At 41.9% G+C, this 18,872-nt stretch overlaps 1 protein-coding gene across 6 annotated transcripts in view; it reads left to right on the top strand.

Annotated features, from left to right (window-relative positions):
• SORBS3 (sorbin and SH3 domain containing 3) overlaps positions 1-18,872 on the top strand; it is a 69,583-nt gene that overhangs the window by 2,264 nt on the left and 48,447 nt on the right. The window contains exon 1 of one of the 6 annotated variants that reach the window (XM_083368443.1): positions 6,138-6,223. The exons of the other annotated variants lie outside the window; for them this stretch is intronic. The gene's annotated coding sequence lies outside the window, so the exon portion shown is untranslated. Of the gene's footprint in view, positions 1-6,137; positions 6,224-18,872 lie in introns of those variants that run through there. 6 annotated transcript variants of the gene reach the window in all.

The following is an 18,872-nucleotide window of genomic DNA, read 5'->3' as shown; positions in this document are numbered from 1 at the left end:
TTAAATGTGAGAAAAGTATCCCATCAGGATAATTCAACTATGGAATCAAACCTCCAGGAAGGTGGCGAGTTCCCCCCTATAGACTGCTTCCTTTCCTTTCCTTTCCCCTTCTCCTTCCCCTTCTCCTTCCTCTTTTTACAAATAAGACAGCAAACATATGCAACACACTCTCCTCCTTCTGTTTTCCCCAAGCAAGAGCCTCCTAAGATAGGTTGCCCTGAGAGAGAGAGAGAATGACTGGCCCAAAGTCACCCAGCTGGCTTTCCAGGCCAAGGCAGGGCTTGAATTAATGCTCTCACTTTCTAGACCAGCGTTTCCCAACCTTAGGAACTTGAAGATGCGTGGACTTCAACTCCCAGAATTCCCCAGCCAGCTATGCTGGCTGGGGAATTCTGGGAGTTGAAGTCCACGCATCTTCAAGTTCCTAAGGTTGGGAAACGCTGTTCTAGACTACTGCCTTAGTCACTGGAGCAAACTGGCTCTTAAATCTTTAATTTAGACTCCTGCACAAGATAGAGTTAGACCTGACGGGTTTATGTCCCTTCCGACTCTGCATTTTTACTTTTTAAAAACTTTTTAACTTAAGCACCGTATCAATTTATATCTGTATATTAAACATATGAAATTAGTTCCGGAATATTTTAAGAACCAATACATTCATTCTGATCTAATCTGCTAGAGTGTCATGTATCCCAGACATGTCCCATAAGAATTGTAGACCATCTACTTGATAATTTAGATGGAAGATGTCTGCCAACAATATTCTATTTTTCTATGTTTTATTTATTTATTTATTTATTTATTTATTTATTTATTTATTTATTTATTTAATATACCGCCCTATTCCCGAAGGACTCAGGGCGGTTTACAGGGCGAATTAAACAATACAAATAAATACAATTAAAAAGAATTAAATTAAGACTAGTCCACGATTAAAACAAATTAAAATTTAAAATTAAATTAAAACCTCCTCAGTCCAGGCCAGAAAGATCAAATAACCAAGTTTTCAGGTCCCGGCAAAACGAGCGAAGGTCCAGGGCAGTCCAAAGTTCCACCGGCAGTTCATTAGACAAGCATGCAGTAGAGACACCAGTATATCTCAACGCAAAGTGTTACCTAGTTGGAGGATCTTCTATTTGTTTTATTTCCCTAGATATGTTGGACTTCGTTTTTTTATAATTTCCCAGTCAGTATGGAAACACAGTTTGATTTAACCGTGTGTGCTTAACACATCTGGGATTTCTATTCCCCACTGAAATAACAAATGTTTGCTGGTGGATCTGGAGAACACCATACTGGGAAATTCCCTGCTAACTAGTACAGTGGTAAGATAGTGTGAATTCCCTGGGGCAAACATCACCTTGACCTCTTTTCTGATGCTGATAAGTTGTTCTGCGCCACCAACCTTTCAATCAATGCCAGCAGCTGACTTCTCAAGTGCTGAATTTCTAGATGATCTGGTGGTCCACACGGGTAGTGATAACATTTCCTTATTCTCTACAATTTAAGCACACACTTCCTAAATGTATCCTAGGACAGGACGCTTGAAATGCTTTTTCTTTCTTTCTCTAAAATAGCTTTCATTCTCTAGACCAGCGTTTCTCAATCTCGACCACTTCATGATATGTGGACTTCAAGTCCTAGAATTCCCTAGCCAGCATGCTGGCTGGGGAATTCTGGGAGTTGAAGTCCACCCATCTTGAATTTATTGAGGTTGAGAAACTTTGCTCTAGGCAATTGCAGTGAGTAATTATTTTCTCTGCTTGCTGTGCCTATTCAGTATTTGGAAATTATCAGCATGTTCCAAGCTGGGTCCTTTTCCCTTCCCGAACTGTTTTAAAATGATGTTCTTTTCTCCTTTTTCTTTCTTAAGAGCGGTGTGTGTGTCTGTGTGTGTGTGTGTGTGTGTGTGTGTTTCTGGTTCTCCCTTCCCAGATTTTTGTGCAATTTGTCAGTGCAGCTTGTTTGCTGAAAAGGTCATGGGACTTGTCTAAAAGTGGAGCAATTTTCATGCTTTCTGGGGGAGTTTGGTTTTGATTAGATGTCACAAGTCCCGCTTTTCCTTCCAAACTCTTCTCTGTGGGTGGGAGTTTTCTGCCCTCTGTGTTTTGCTGCCTGACTTTCTGGGCTGCTCTGAAGACAGAGGACAAGAAGTCTTGATCAGTCCATAAGAAAGAAGTGGCTCCCTCCATTTTCTTTTAAATGGTTTACAGTTGAGTGTGAGAAAATCAGGAACCCCCACTGGCTGAACAACAGATAGGGTAGATAGATAGATAGATAGATAGGTAGATAGGTAGATAGGTAGATAGATAGATAACCTTTATTATCATTTTTTACTGTGGGCACAACAGCACACATTAAAAATGAAATTTAGTTGCTTGCTCTCAAAGTGTACACATACAGAACACATTTAAACATACTATATGCAACATATGTATAGACCTACACTCTTACATATAAGTAACATATAAATATTAATCATTGTCCATCTTGAATACATAATGGAAGGAGGAAGCTTTAGAGTTCACAAGGTTAATACTGTTTGGCACAAAACACTGACTGAATCTGGATACCACGGAGCCCCCTCCTCCCAGAGGGTAACAAGGAAAACGGTCGTGAAGAGGATGTGTGGTGCCCCAGACAATCTTGCAGACCCTGCTCAAGCAACGCTTCTGTGCTATGTCCTGGATGGAAGGCAGGGACCTGCCAATGATCTTTTCAGCCGTCCTCACCACTCTCTGCCTCGCCTTCCTGTCTGAAGCAGGGATGCTGTATGACAGGATGCTCTTGATCGTCCCTCTGTAGAAAGTGGTAAGGATAGGGGAAGAATCTAATGAACAGAACCCTATATTTTCTATTACAAAGAGTCCTTGCATTAGAACTACAGTTGGGACTAGAATGTCTGTTGCTAAGGCAGCTATTAAGTGAATTGGGCCCAATTTTACAACCTTTTTGCCAAGGTTGTTAAACAAATCACTACAATTGTTAAGCGAATCATGCACTCATTAAGCAAATCTAGCTTCCTCCATTGAGTTTGCTTGTTGAAAACTGGCTGGAAATAACAATCACAAGACCCCGGGATAGCGCAACCGTCATAAATGCATGCTGGTTGCCAAGCACCCAAATTTTGATCATATAGAGATGCTGTGACAGTCGTAACTGCAAGGAGCAATCATAAGTCCCTTTTTTCAGGGCTGTGTAACTTTGAATAGTTGCTAAACTATTGTAGGTCAAAGATTACCTGTATAAAAGAAAGAATACTACAGACCCAAATTGGCTGGTTTTTGCTTCTAGTTTAATTTTAGGTTTGCCTGTTATTCTGTCTGAAACAGGAACTATTTGATTCTTTTGTTAACTAAATGGTAATTTAAGCACTTTTAACTGCTCTATAAAGCACCTACAACTGAGTGGGACTGTGACACTTACTGTGTTGGCATTATTAGCTTTATTTGAAGTGTTACAGTATATGCTGTTCACTTCTTTTAAAAAAAGAAAGAAACAACATTGCCTATTGATTTTTAAGACACCTCATATATCACCCGTATTCTTCAGTTGATTTTGGATGACAGCTTCCCAAATTTCCAGTTGCCATGCCAACAGGTGATTCTGAAAGCTCTAATCCCCAAAGATCAGATGAGCATCAGATTGGGGAGGCTGTTATTTTACCTATTTATTGCACTGCTGGGAATTATCCTTGAGCTGAATCTTCATTCTGTGCCACTTAGCTAGTGGTTCTGATTGTGCCCTAAAACTCAGAGCAACATAGTGCTACAATATCATTGTGTGTTGTTGTTTTTTGGATTGGGCAGATGCTTAGTATGCTTGTGTGAATTCAGGTTTTTAAAACCATGGTTTAAAGCCAAGTGTTGTGCCAAGGCAGCAAATGCTGACTTTTTCAGAATTATAGAGCCCGGACAGCATCAGCAATGTGAAAGGGTTGCTTCCAGATAATGTTTTTTGGGGGTCTAATTGCTCAGTTTTCCACTCACAGTGTTACCAGGGATTTAGATAATCCCACTGTTAAGACTCGCTAACACCCCCACTTCAAGGCACTGTTGTGTGAAGTGGTTGGTTCTCAAGACTGGCTTAGAATCCAGACAGAGTTGCCAACATAACAGTTGTGTGAAAGACCGACTTTAGCCATATTGTGACTGGTTTGATTTTGACTTAGGATGCTCTATGAATCTGGCCATTATGCTTCATAGATCATGATTATGAAATGTATTGTATTTGTCTAGTGAGCTGTGGCTCTGTCAACAAATCATGGTTAAATAAACTATAGTTTTGCATGTTGAGTAAACCCACCTATCACTTCTTGCTGTGTGTCTGTGTCTGTGTTTCTGGATTAATGTTCTACAAATTGAGCTGTTGTGACCCAAAAACTGTAATTTACAGTTTAGCATTTTGTGTAAACTCTGGCAATTGTAGTTTATTCCACAAACCATAGCTAATGAAAGCATGATTTGGCATAATGGGGGAAGTGGGCTTGTAAGTAAAAGAAATGCAACTGAGCCTGAAATTTCTGTTGTTAAGCAAAACATTTGTTAAGTGAATTTTGTCTCACTTTACCACCCATCTTGCCACAGTTGTTAAGTGAATCACTGCAGTTGTTAACTTAGCAACACAGTTGCTAAATGAATCTGGCTTCCCCCTTGACTCTGCTTGTCAGAAGGTCATAAAAGTTGATCACATGACTCTGGGTTACTGCAACCGTCCGTCATAAGTATGAATCAGTTGCCAAGCATCCGAATTTTGTTCACGTGACCATGGGGATGCTGCGATGGTCACAAGTGTGAAAAATAGTTATGTCACTTTTCCAGTGCCGTTGTAACTTTGAATGGTCACCAAATGAACTATTGTAAGTCGAGGACTACCTGGAATATGCTGAAGTTTGAGTCTTAAAATTCAGACAGAGCTGGTGCAAATCATTATTTATTTGTTTTATATACATATCTTGTTTTTTTAATATAAATAACTCAAGGCAGTGAATACACACAATGCCCCACCACAGCAACCCTGTGAGGTGGGTTGGGCTGAGAGGGAGTGACTGGCCCAAAGCCACCCAGCCAGCTTTCATGCCTAAGGTGGGGCTACAACCCACCATCTCCTGATTTCTAGCCTGGTTCCTTAACCACTAGACCAATCTGCCTCCTTGAAGTTTTAGAGGGCTTGTACCTTCCTTGTGAATGAACTTCAGCTTTCTCTGAGAGAGTTTGCTTTGGGCTTCCACGTCCTTCCTACCTACCTACCTACCTACGCTGAACTAGTTCCGTACCTCTGGAATTTCTTGACACTCGGAGAAAATGTGAACGTAAGGTTTCCCGATACTCCCATGTAACACCTCTACTCCGTGAGCTGCATTGGCTTCCGGTTGCCCTCCGGGTGAGATTCAAGGTGCTGGTGATGACCTATAAAGCCCTAAATGGCTTGGGTCCGTGATATTTGAGGGAACACCTGCTGCCGGCATCAAGCTCCCTTCGTCCAGTGCGCACAGGGAGGGTCTTCTCAGGGTACCGCCGGTAAGAGATTGCCGGCGGACAACACTCAGGGATAGGGCCTTCTCAGTGGGGGTGCCTGCCCTTTGGAACCAGCTGCCAGTGGAGCTTAGGACCGCCCCCGACCTCCGTTCGTTCCGCCGGGACCTGAAGACCTGGCTCTTCGAGCTCTCTGGCCCAGGCTGAGAATTTTAATTTTAATTTTAACTGGGCTTTTATTTGTTCAGGGACGGATATAATTTTTTTTAATCTGTTTTTAACTTTTGTATTTTTTGTTTTAATCACCCTGTAAACCGCCCTGAGTCCTTCGGGAAAGGGCGGTATATAAATATAATAAAATAAAATAAAATAAATAAATAAAATAAACTCTTCTCAACATGCCCACCCAATGGACATCCAATGGACATTCTAAAAGAGCACCGGGTTGGGGAAAGAAATCTGTCCTGTGACTTCAGCAGGGCTAAACACATTGATATTGTTAATGTCAGGATGGTTTCTCAGACTTCCCCTCCCTCTCCCTCCCAAATCTCTCTCTCAGCCTGTTTCGAATTGGCAACGTACAGAAAGCTTCCTTTTTTCCAGATGAAGCCTCCGTGGACAATTGTTCCCGTTGCCCAAGGATTCACATGAGCACTACAAATTGGCAAGGGGAGAGAAACCTTTGGGCGGGGAATGGAAATGTTTACATGGAAAGTTCAAGGAAACAACCAACGAATTGGCTGTGCCAGGTAATGAAATCCAGATTCCCCCCTCCACTTTAAAAATGTCCCGTACCAGAAAGAAACTTCATTAGATTAGGAACAGGGAAAACAATAGGTGGTGGTATATTTACTGACATTCGCTGTTGAGTAATTCCCTCTCTTTGTAACCCCCAACACTAAGCGATTCTGGGAGACCGAGAACGAGCTTTGAATCTCAGCCGGAGAGACAGGAGAACGTGGCAGTCCGGCATGGAATTTGGCACAGGGATTTGGCACAGAGTGATACCATGAGTATCTGGCCAAAGTCCTTCCAAATAAAAAATCTTCACAATACTAAAAAAAGAAGAAGAAGCAAACTGTGTCAACACTGCTGTTCCTCTCCTCCCTTTCCCCTCTACTCCTGAGCAAAGTTTGGCACAGTGGACAACCAAACTTGGGGTCTGGGATCATGCTGTGACCCTGACTTTGACTTATTAGATGGCTTGGGAGAATGACCCTACTTGGATTCACACATCATCATGGTTTTGTGAATCTACCCCCAGGAGCGTGATTTACACAGTACATAAGGAAATCCTTTGAATTCAATTCCTTTTAAGGAATACTTATAAATAACAGATCCTTGTATGCTTTCTCTTCTGCCGTTGTCAGGATTGAAACTCTGTTGTAAAAAGGTGGTTCTTGACCTTTTCTTCACCACAGATCCCCTTTAAATACAGTTGGTGACCATGGACTATGGTCATGGACTCCCAGGACTTAACTCGAGATTTAAATCATAGCTTTTTTTCAAGCCTTCATGAACCTACTGTGATAACATCACAGCCCGCCCCGCCCCAAGTGTCCACAGACCACAGGTTGAGAACCAAAATTATAAAATTTTCTTGCCTTGTTTGCCTAAAATGGATTTGGCAGAAAGGACAAACTGTAGCAACTCTTCTGGTGATGCTCCTGCTGTCAAATAATTGTCTTTTATCTTCAATAGTTCTATGGCTTCCTCATGTTCCTCCAGAGAGCGAGAGTAATTTGTGGTCAGCCCAAATAATCCCTATTTTTCTATACAGTAAAGGACTGGAGCTCCATGGTAGAAGGTTGGGTGGTAATGATGTATTGATAGTAGTTTTCACATTCACCTCTGTTCAAAATAAAAGCAATTCACGGGGGCAGAAATTTGCCTGACTCTGAAGACCTTGCCCATGTTGGATGATATGAGCCAGATGACCTGAGCCAGTGACACAAAAATCAAAAGCCTACATATGTCTGAGAAAGAGACCCGAACCGTTTTTGCCATCAGTTTAACTGAGTCAAGGAAGTAAGTTGTGGAATATTCCTTCATCTAGGCCTTTTGTCCACTTTTTGTAAAATTTACAATTTTGATTAGGTAGATAGATAGATAGATAGATAGATAGATAGATAGATAGATAGATAGATAGATAGATAGATAGATAGATAGATAGATAGATAGATGACAGACAGACAGACAGACAGACAGACAGACATGCTTTTGTCCACTTTTTGTAAAATTTACAATTTTGATTAGGTAGGTAGGTAGGTAGGTAGGTAGGTAGGTAGATAGACAGACAGACAGACAGACAGACATCAAATATAGATGTTAGCCACCTTTCTTTAAGCATCCTTATGAGAGCCAGTCTGATAAAGTACCAGACTGCAAACCAGGAGATCACAAATTCAGTCTCCCCATAGGCACAAAACCAGTGAGTGACCTTGGGCCAGTCACTCTCAGTCCTAGAAAGCAGGCAATGGCAAACCACTTCCAAAATGTTGCCAAGAAAATTGCAGGACATGTCCAGGTAGTTGCTAGAAATCAAGGCTGACTTGAAGACACACACACACACACACACACACACGCACGCACACACACACACACACACACACACACACACACACTTTCAATACCATCCTTATACATTTACTTGTTCCAAAAAAATAGAAGCCAGCTTTTGTGACAGTGACAGAAGAAGTCAGAATGGGTAGTGATGACACCAGGAAGCAAATTCAACCTCAGTACTATAGGTCTGTAGGGCATGACAGCAACTTAAAGAGCCACTGCTGAGAGAATTTTGAAGAGCTTTGAATCTTAGTTCGCTACTCATTCTATTATTTGCTGCCTCAGATCACTTCCTTTTCAGTAGCAGCAGCTGAAAAGCCAGAGGAAAAAAGGTTAATTTGTACAGCAGACAAGACTCTTTTATCTCCTCTTAAGCAGGACCTTTTCATTCTGCTCCTGCATTGTTCTTTGTCTGCAATATGACATAATTAGTATCGGAAAAGTACAAAGGGCAATGAAAGAAGCAGTATATTCATTCTATCTTTATATTGTTTTGAATAATCCAGAGCCTCAGCCTCAGAATCATTCCCTTTAGTATAGGATCTTTGTTTACCCCATTCTGTAGTTCAGCTTTTTCCATCTTAGATGCTTAAAACGCTTAAAAGGACCTAGGATCCTGAGAGTTGAAATCCCAACAAAAGTCCCAACTAGGTAGATGGTTTAATCCAGGGGTCCCCAATTTATGGGCCGCGGTCCACTACTGGGCCATGGTCTGCTGGCCACTGGGCCACGGGACAGGCTGGCCAGTGCGCACACACACACACGTGCCCGCAATCACCCCCACTTGTGCTAGCGCCGCTGCTATGCAAACGGGGTGCCACATGGCAAAAACAAGGCACCACATGGCAAAAATGGGGTGGCACTAGCGCCCGCACGGCTAAAACAAGGCGGTGCTAGTGAGTGTCATGTGGGCAGTAGGACCCGCCCTGTTTGTGTCACGTGTGCTCTGGGCCAGTTTATGTGCATGTGTGCATAAAATGCTTCCCCCTCCCTTTCCCTCCGTTCTACCAACTGAGAAAGGTTGGAGACCTCTGGTTTAATCTCTTTGAAGTCATTGGTCTCTTAAAAGAGGCATTTCAGCCTTTAGTCTCCAGATCACTGAACTGTGTGAATGTAATACTTCCTCACTCAACTTGAACTCAGGAGAGGAAAGTGGCACCTAGAAGCTGCCTTCCATATTTACACTGAGTTTAGTTATGTATTTTGGGTCTATAACTATGTATGGGTCCTAAACACAGACCCTTAATTGTAGTTACAGTTGTATGTAGGACTGGTCCAAATGGTCTGGTTCAAACATTATTGTAAACAATATTAAAGGTAAAGGTAAAGGTTCCCCCGCACATGCATGCTAGACGTTTAGGGGCCGGTGCTCATCTCCGTTTCAAAGCCGAAGAGCCAGCGCTTGTCCGAGGACGTCTCCGTGGTCATGTGGCCGGCATGACTAGACGCCAAAGGCGCACGGAACGCTGTTACCTTCCCACCGGAGTGGTCCCTATTTTTCTACTTGCATTTTTACGTGCTTTCGAACTGCTAGGTTGGCAGAAGCTGGGACGAGTAACAGGCGCTCACTCTGTTACGCGGCACTCAGGATTTGACCCGCCAAACTGCAGATCTTCTGATCAACAAGCTCACTGAGCCACCGCGTCCCTATTACAGTTGGCTAATTTTTTTATTATTTTTTTATTTAAAAAGTTTTACAATACATTTTATTTTTAACAAACAAAACACAACCCCACCCCACCCCCTTCCCACTCCCCAACCCTCCCCAACAGTTGGCTAATTTTTGACTTAGTACATTGAGCAATTCCAATGATTACGGCTTGTAAACTTCACTTTAAAGCTTGGTGTGTTGAGTGGATGCCGTGAGTTGTGATTTATTCATTAAACCGTGGCAAAACAAACTGATGCAACATAGTGAATGCATCAAGCCAGCTTCCTTATTTTTCCAGCCCATTCTTTGGCTTAAAAGTAGCTGAAAAAGCTGTCAGGCCTTCATTCACTTCTGCAAAGTTAGACACTCTCAGTTTCAGAGACAGCCAATTTACAGTCATCTGTGAAATTTAAATCTCTAACAAAGAATTGTGTGAAGAAGTAAAATAAATAAATGGCAGCAATCCCTTGGTTTGGTATCCTCTCACACTTGCAAGTGAAGGTGCTGTTAGGACACGTTGCTTTTTATTTGGCTTATAAATAACATATAGTCTTCTGAGTGCTGTGCCCTGCCATCTTTTAATAGCAGCCCCAGATCAGATTCCAAACAGGTGGGTCTCCTTGCCTCGTGCCCCCTTCCGTTGCCCCTTTCTTCCTTTCCCTTCCCTTCCCTTCCCTTCCCTTCCCTTCCCTTCCTTTCTCTTCCCTTCCCTTCCCTTCCCTTCCCTTCCTTTCTCTTCCCTTCCCTTCCCTTCCCTTCCTTTCTCTTCCCTTCCCTTCCCTTCCCTTCCCTTCCCTTCCCTTCACTTCCTTTCTCTTCCCTTCCCTTCCCTTCCCTTCCTTTCTCTTCCCTTCCCTTCCCTTCCCATCCCTTCCCATCCCTTCCCTTCCCTTCCCTTCCTTTCTCTTCCCTTCCCTTCCCTTCCTTTCTCTTCCCTTCCCTTCCCTTCCCTTCCCTTCCCTTCTCTTCCCTTCCCTTCCCTTCCTTTCTCTTCCCTTCCCTTCCCTTCCTTTCTCTTCCCTTCCCTTCCCTTCCCTTCCCTTCCCTTCCCTTCCCTTCCCTTCCTTTCAGCCTCCTTACCCTCAGCCCATTTTTTTCCCTCTCTGACCTGCCTTCCTATTCCATGTGTTCCCTTAAGGGTGTGGAAATGTTTGCATGTTGGCACACATAGGCACTTATGATTCTCAGATGCCATTCAATAAAGAACAGGAGCATACTTAAAAATTGGGTTCCCAGCTACTATGCCAGGTTGCAAAGGAGGAAAGCGCCCTAGTTCACTCTTTTTTACATTGGGTTATTACGAAGGCCAGCTCTTGGGCTACCTGTGCTAATTAATGCCATCCCTTTTACTACCCGCCTTTTCAAAAAAGAAACATGAAGCCCTAAGGCCAAGAAAAACGCTGCTGAACAAGGCCACGTTGTTTTCTTTTTGGAACAGCTGCAAGGGACTAGCTACTTAGAATTAAGAGTTCTATTTTCCTTCCTGTACAATTAGCATTTGAAATTACCAGCGGATGACATCACTCCTCTGCAGCACGGATTCTGAATTTTCAGGAAAGCTGTTGAATTACACATTCACAGTATTTTTTTTCTCCAGGGGTGAGGCTGGCTGGGGCTGCTGGGTGCTGTAGTCTGGCAGTATCTGGAGGAGTGGCTGCTAGAGCCTCATGTCTGCTCTTAGATACAGTGAGGCAATTTCCCTGCCAAGAAAATGTGTAGTTATAAATCATGAATTATGCTTCTTTGGACTTAACTTCGTTTAAAAAAAAAATCTCTTTCCTGTCATGAGACTAAAGGAAATACTGCTCAAACTTTTCTGAGCTGAAAATCTTCCAAAGTGTTCACTGTAGACATCGTTGCACGTCGTTCATCACGCTTCTGGCAATTCTGGATGGTGAATGGGTGACAAAAAATGTTCATGAGATTCTGTGGCCATGTTTAAGCCCGCTTCAGATGTTTGCTGGTGCCGGATAATTTCTTCCCTTTTTCTGTGGCGCTTTGGGAGTCAGGAAAAAAATGGGTCAGCCTTGGTGCCAATTCAGCTGGCAAAGCTAAGCCATCTGTCTTTTTTTATTTTCTTGGGGCTGGTAAAGAATTTACAACCTAGATTAAAAATAAAAAGGTACTTGAGTTTTTTTTCTTCTTCTGCGGGTAATTCTTGACTTACTACCATTTGTTTAGTGATTTTGAAGTCACAACTGCACTGAAAAAGTGGCTTGTGATTGCTTTTCACATTTATAACCATTACGGCATCCCCATGGTCATGTGTCCAAAATTCAGATGCTTGGCAACTGGCATGTATTTATGACAGTTGCAGTGCCTTGAGGTCGTGTGATCACCTTTTGCAACCTTCTGACAAGTAAACCGAATAGAGTAACTAGATTCATTTAACAGCTGTGTTACCAACTTAGCAACTGTGGCAAAAAAAGGTCATAAAATGGGGCAAAACTCAACTCACTCGCTCAATGGCTTTCTTATCAACTGAAATTTTGGGCTCAATTGTAGTTTTAAGTCAAGGACTACCTGTACTCAAAAATATTTTAGGGGAAGAACAGGTTGAACCTGAGGAAGGAGGGGGACAAATGCGTCATCACTCATGAGTCCCTTTGCGTCCACAAGAGATCTGTGTCCAGCCTACCTTGATTTCCTTCTGTTCTTAACTCCCGCTAATGTCCCTTGACCATCAGATTCTTTTTTTTTAACAACAAATTTTATTATTTAAAATATTTAAAAACTTTGGACATGGTATTGTCGGTCTAACATACCTTCTTGTCTTACATCATTTTTTGTGTGTTATATACATTTTATATACATATCATTTTTATACAATTGTGCACATTAAACCTATTTATACATTTATGCCAATAATTTTCTTCAATCTTATCATCCACCTTATTCTAATATTACTTAAGTTCATAATCTTGTATACCTCTATTAAGACCTTCCTTTCTGTTCCCACCATAGCTAAAATTTATTCCAGATTTTATAATATTCTGACTTCTTTATTTTTTTTAATTCCAAAGTTAACCTATCCATTTCTGCGCGTGCCCATATTTTGTTTATCAGCTCACTCTCATCAGGTACTTAGTTATCCTTCCATTTCTGGGCAAACGTCATTCTCGCTGCTGTAATAATATGTATCATTAAGTATATCTCTTCTTTACTATATTTCTCTTTTGTTATACCAAGCAGGAAAAATTCTGGCCTATATTCTATTCTCTGTCCTAATATTTCCTCTAGCCATGTCTGTATCGTTTGCCAAAACCCTTGTGTCTTTTTATAGGTCCACCATGTATGAAAATAGGTGCCTAATTCTTGGGAACGTTTCCAGCAGTTAGGGGATATTGTTTTATACATCAGATTCTTGTAGAACAGGCATGTCAAACTGCCTGCCTGTGGGCGGGATGCATCACAATGAAACCGTGCCCTCCCCATTGCCGGCAATGGGGAAAAAGTCGCGATACGTCGCGCAATGTTGTGGTGCCCCATGCCTGTTGTAGAACACTTAAGCTTACAATAAATCTTTATACACCTTGGAACTGCCTGGATCTCCTGGTGCCTGACACATAGTTTTTGAAACTGCAACTTCAAATGATGCCCTTATCATCATCGTTTGCCTTGGTGTCCCTCTTTTTTCAGCCATTCAAACTGTTACCTATAGCGGACTGTTTTCAAAATTTTGCCCATCAGAGATTCCCTTCCAGGAATGATTTTCTGGCCCCAGAATCATTGCACAGGATGGACCTTTCTAGAAAGCAGGACCATTCCGTGTCAATTGGTACCACTCGAGGTTCTGTGGATGCAAAGCCCTAAGTACTTTTCTGAGAAAATTCCTGAGAATCCATGATGGAAACTTATTAATCATCACAAGCTTGCTAACCTCAGGTACGGTGAACTGCATCCACAAAAATCGAAAGGCTATGAATGTTTAACCTGTTCAAACAATACACACTTATTTTTTCTTGCTGCAGAAGACTAGCAGAAATACCTATTTGGGAATGATCACCATTTTGGAAGTAGGATCTGGCGGCCAGCCCACTACCATAGAATAAAGAAGGGTCCTCTTGTTCTCTGATTAGACAGCAGAATTATGCATGCTCTGTCCACACGTATCAGTTAATTGGATGCCTGGTCTTCATGCTTACATAGGAAATCCATTTTAAACCGAGCATATACACTCTTGAGGCTTCTAAACTCTTTCAGAAACTGTCACCAAGTTGTAATTTTAATGAAATGGAAGAGGGAAAAACATTAAGTACATGAGGATGACTCAACTGTCATACTAAACCAAATTTATTTTATATCTAAACATAGCAATATCTCCTGTTTCACACCTTTTCTAAAAATCTTTGGTTGAGAGTTGATATATCAGAGCTGCTTAAAAGTGAGATGGGTGGCTTATAAATGGTAGATAGATAGATAGATAGATAGATAGATAGATAGATAGATAGATGGTTTTTTTGTCATAGAATGCCCAGAATGGAGTTCCAGCACCTTTTTTGGATGGAACCTTGTAGGGTAGGTAAAGTCGGTTGTATGACATGTGTGAGTTCTGGCACCTTTTTTTTTTTTACAAAAAAGCACTGGCATACTGTAGATAGATAGATAGATAGATAGATAGATAGATAGATAGATAGATAGATAGATAGATAGATAGATAGATGGAATGAATGAATGAATGAATGAATTAATTAATTAATTAATTAATTAATTAATTAATTAATTAATTAATTTATCCCCTAGAGTCGGACATGACTGGACAGGGGAAACCTTTATCTTTTTTTAATGAAAATATTAAACATTAGAATATAGTGGTTATTCTGTTTAAATAGCACCTGGCAATGTAACATTTGCCTGCTTTTAATTTAATCCAAACTTTTCCATGAAGGGTGACCATTTCATCTTTACCAGGTAACCAACAGTCTAGATGATATTAAACATGTGAAGACAGGCCAGGTTGTCCTAACAAAAGAAATGGGAGTTCCTGGATTCTATTACATTTTGGCCCCCAAATTTACTGTTTTACTTATACTGAATATTCTCTATTGGACTATGGCCATAGGAATTACACAGGACAAGTGTAGGCACTTCATTTTCATAACGTCTAAGATTTTTCTGATAAACAGAGCAAAGTTGTATGGAAATGCAAACACAGCCTCCCTTTGTTCGTAGCAGTAATTATCTTCTAGTCAGTAAACATTAATTGATTGCAGGGCTGAAAATTGTATAACAGCTGTTTGCACATGCGTGTACACACCATGGACACAAAAATGCATACAGGTCAAAGTATTTCCAAACCAGAATACAGAATAATAGAATTGGAAGGGACCTTGGAGGTCTTCTAGTCAACCCCCCTGCTCAAGCAGAAGACCCTGGCCTAGACCATTCTAGACAAATGACTGTCCAACCTCTTCTTAGAAACCTCCAGCGATGGTTGGAGCATCCAATCTTCTGAAGACAAGTCATTCCACTGGTTAATTGTTCTCACTGTTAGGAAATTTATTCTTAGTTCTAGATTAGATCTCTCCTTGATTAATTTCAATGCATTCCATTCTTTCCATCTGACCATGGTTTAATCTTTGTATATTTCTTAGAGCATGTCTCACTTTTTCACAATAATAGTAAATAGGTTAGGACAGTCTTTGCCAACTAGGTGCCCTCTACGCATGTTAGACTTCAAATCTCATGGAAGAAAGAAGGTTATTTTGCTCTTGCAAAATAAAAGTCCACAAATAGCAATAGCAATAGCACAGACTTATATACCACTTCATAGTACTTTTACAGCCCTTTATAAGCAGTTTACAGAGTCAGCATATTGCCCCCAACAATCTGGGTCCTCCTTTTAGCCTCAGAAGGATGGAAGGCTGAGTCAATCTTGAGCCGGTGAGACTCGAAATGTGTTGAAGCGGTTTTAACTACAGCTGAGGTATTTCTGCCTCATACAGTTGTAAACATCTCCATCCATTTGGGTGTCAGATGATCAGAATTTCATCCAAGAATTTTTGTGGAAAGAAGTTAGATGCAGCAGGAGGGAAAGATGGACCAGATAGCATTTTAAAAAGAGCAAGGTCAGAAAAGTTGGAAAAAGTTGGGTACAAGAAGCACTGTCAGCCACATTGTGTAACTTGGGATGTGTGTGCTGTAATTTTTCACCTTCTTGGCAAAAAACATCAGTTTTATACAGGAAATCCCTGACTCAGGGCCAGAGTAGTATCTTCAGTTTTTCTTCTTCTTAAAAAAAGGCAATTTCCAGGTCCTGACTGTTCATAATGTCCCAAGAAAGAGCAAATTGAGAGGCATGATTTTCTAATGATTTACAGCAGGGGGGAAAAAGGCTAATACTATATAATCAAAGAAACTTAACATCCCTTTGTTGTTGTTAGTTGCGAAGTCGTGTCCGACCCATCGCGACCCTATGGACAATGTTCCTCCAGGCCTTCTTGTCCTCTACCATCTTCTGGAGTCCATCTAAGCTCACGCCTTCTGCTTCAATGACTCCATCCAGCCACCTCATTCTCTGTCGTCCCCTTCTTCTATTGCCCTCAATCTTTCCCAGCATTAGGCTCTTCTCCAGTGAGTCCTTCCTTCTCATTAGGTGGCCAAAGTATTTGAGTTTTAGCTTCAGGATCTGGCCTTCTAAAGAGCAGTCAGGGTTGATCTCCTCTAGGACTGACCGGTTTGATCGCCTTGCAGTCCAAGGGACTCGCAGGAGTCTTCTCCAGCACCAGAGTTCAAAGGCCTCAATTCTTTGGCGCTCAGCCTTTCTTATGGTCCAGCTTTCACTGCCAAACATTGCAACTGGGAAGACCATGGCCTTGACTATACGCACTTTTGTTGACAGGGTGATGTCTCTGCTTTTTAGTGTGCTGTCTAGATTTGCCATGGCTTTCCTCCTGAGGAGCAAGCGTCTTTTAATTTCTTGGCTGCAGTCCCTTTACAGCACTAAAAAAATACAAAAACAAACAAAAAAACTTTTAATGAAAAAAAGCTTCACCACCGACTGATGTTTATCACTTGTTTTTCTCAGCTAAACCCATGAAGTCCACATAACTTTGCCAAGGGTGAGAAACACACCCTTGGCAAAAAAATATGTGGCTTTCCTTCTTCTTCTTCTTTTTTTTTTTTAAAGAAATGGAGGTAGCTTTATAGAGAGAAAATGTGAGTTTAGAAATGGGATTTAAGCTGTGCAGTTTGTGTGTAGCCTTTCTGCATGAAATTTCCTTCTTCAGAAGATATTATCGGCTGTTGTGGAGAAAATGGGGACACCAAATTCAATGTAGAAAGAGTGCAGAGAAGAGCAAGAAAGAGGATAAGGGTTCTGGAGGCTAAACCCGTACGATGAGCAATTGAGAGAACTGGATATGTCTAGTCTAATGAAGAGAAGGACTGGGGTGATACGATAGCAGTTTTCCAGTACTTGAGGGGCTGTCACAGAGAAGAGGGGGTTGACTTGTTCCCCGAAGCACCTGACAACAGGACAAGAATAGGTGAAAGATCATTAATGAGAGATCCAACCTGGAACTAAGGAGAAATTTCCTGATGGTGAGAACAATTAAACAGTGGAAAAGCTTACTTCTGGAAGTTGTAGGTGCTTCATCAGTGGAGGTTTTCAAGAAGAGACTGCTCAGCCATTTGTCTAGAACAGGGGTCTTCAAACTTGGCCCTTTTATGACTTGTGGACTTCAACTCCCAGAATTCCTCAGCCAGCTTTGCTGGCTGAGGAATTCTGGGAGTTGAAGTCCACAAGTCATAAAAGGGCCAAGTTTGAAGACCCCTGGTCTAGAATGGTGTAGGGCAGGGGTAGGCAACCATGGCTCTTTTATGACTCGTGGACTTCAACTCCCGGAATTCCTGAGCCAGCATGAGGGAACTATGGCCCCTTCATGACTGGTAGACGTCAACTCCCAGAATTCCTGAGCCAGCATGAAGGAACTATGGCCCCCTCATGACTGGTGGACTTCAACTCCCAGAATTCCTGAGCCGGCATGGCTCAACTTGGAAACTCTCCCTTTCCCCTCAGCATGGCTGGCTCAGGAATTCTGGGAGTTGAAGTCCACAAGTCATAAAAGGGCCAAGTTTGAAGACCCCTGGTCTAGAATGGTGTAGGGCAGGGGTAGGCAACCATGGCTCTTTTATGACTCGTGGACTTCAACTCCCGGAATTCCTGAGCCAGCATGAGGGAACTATGGCCCCTTCATGACCGGTAGACGTCAACTCCCAGAATTCCTGAGCCAGCATGAAGGAACTATGGCCCCCTCATGACTGGTGGACTTCAACTCCCAGAATTCCTGAGCCGGCATGGCTCAACTTGGAAACTCTCCCTTTCCCCTCAGCGTGGCTGGCTCAGGAATTCTGGGAGTTGAAGTCCACAAGTCATAAAAGGGCCAAGTTTGAAGACCCCTGGTCTAGAATGGTGTAGGGCAGGGGTAGGCAACCATGGCTCTTTTATGACTCGTGGACTTCAACTCCCGGAATTCCTGAGCCAGCATGAGGGAACTATGGCCCCTTCATGACTGGTAGACGTCAACTCCCAGAATTCCTGAGCCAGCATGAAGGAACTATGGCCCCCTCATGACTGGTGGACTTCAACTCCCAGAATTCCTGAGCCGGCATGGCTCAACTTGGAAACTCTCCCTTTCCCCTCAGCGTGGCTAGCTCAGGAATTCTGGGAGTTGAAGTCCACGAGTCATAAAAGAGCCAAGGCTGCCTACCCCTGGTCTAGGGTTTCTTGCTTGTGCAGGGGGTTTAGTCTACACAGAAGATCTCCAAGGTTCCTTTCAATCCTATTATTCTGTATTCTGTGTTCTTTTTCCCCTCCACACAGTATAGCAAGTAGCAACTTTTGTGAAAATGTGGTTTAAAATGAGGAAACAGCAGGGGAAGGAAGAAGGATGAAAATATTGTTTAATTATGCTCCATATTTTTAAATTCTAGATGAAAAAAAAATAACGTCTCAGAATCTAATTGGGATTTTTTTTGGCTTCTTTTTTCTCTCCCTTCAAATGCAATATGCATATATATTTTAATTTTCTTGTTCTATGAGTATCACATTTCTTCTGTATTTTTATGAACATTTATCAATTTACTAATAGTAACATTTTTAATCTTGCCAAAGGATCACGCACTTAACTGTGTTTTTAGCTTTTGAGTACTATAAAAGCTGGTTCTGTGATATATTTGCT

This window comes from Vipera ursinii, assembly GCF_947247035.1.
Source record: "Vipera ursinii genome assembly, chromosome: 8".
NCBI classification, from domain to species: domain Eukaryota; kingdom Metazoa; phylum Chordata; class Lepidosauria; order Squamata; family Viperidae; genus Vipera; species Vipera ursinii.
This window is presented reverse-complemented; position numbering and strand designations above follow the sequence as displayed.